Consider the following 742-nt stretch of genomic DNA (forward strand, 5'->3'; position numbering starts at 1 on the left):
ACCCATTTTCATTTATTCTAAGAACCCCAAAAACATAGTATTTGAGGTTTATTTTCCCAAACTCACCTGTTTTCTAGAGTTTTAGCCCTCTGAAAAATCACTTTCTGAGCAACTCTACACAAACAGGCTGATTTGCGGCCTACTTATGAGTGGGCGTGTCTCTGCTGCATAAAGAGGGTTGATCACTTCTTCTACAGCCGTAGGCAGAGATGGCAAGTAGCAAAGTACAAATACTTTGTTACTTACTTTCGTAAATTTTTCCGGTACTTTGTACTTTTAGAAGTATTTATTTCTCTGTCGACTTTTTACTTTTACTCAGTTACATTTTCAACATAAATATCAGTACTTTTTACTCCTTACATTTCCAGAAAGGCTTGTTACTTTATTTATATAGCCTATGTGGTCATACCAGCCTGTCATTTCCCGATCCCATTAGATCTCTGAAGCTAAGCAGGTCTGGGCCTGGTTAGTAGTTGGATGAGAGACCACTGAGAATTCCAGGTGCCACAGTGGGGTGGCAGTCACCCCAGTGGTATCTGTCATTGTGACCTTGGGCAAGGCACTTCACCCACATTGCCTGGTATGAATGTAGTGTGTGAGTGAGTGTTGGTGGTGGTTGGTGGGGCCGATGGTGCACTATGGCAGCCTCACCTCCGTCAGTCTGCCCCAGGGCAGCTGTGGCTACAACAGTAGCTTACCACCATTAACTGTGGAGTGAAAGAATAATGCCTTAATTCTGTAA

The 742-nt window shown here is 43.1% G+C and overlaps 1 pseudogene; it reads left to right on the top strand.

Annotated features, from left to right (window-relative positions):
* Nucleotides 1–395: 395 nt before the first annotated feature.
* Nucleotides 396–513, top strand: LOC114455742 (uncharacterized; annotated as a pseudogene).
* The last annotated feature ends 229 nt before the right edge of the window (nt 514–742 follow it).

Source organism: Gouania willdenowi, chromosome 21 (genome assembly GCF_900634775.1).
Source record: "Gouania willdenowi chromosome 21, fGouWil2.1, whole genome shotgun sequence".
Classification (NCBI taxonomy): Eukaryota; Metazoa; Chordata; class Actinopteri; order Blenniiformes; family Gobiesocidae; genus Gouania; species Gouania willdenowi.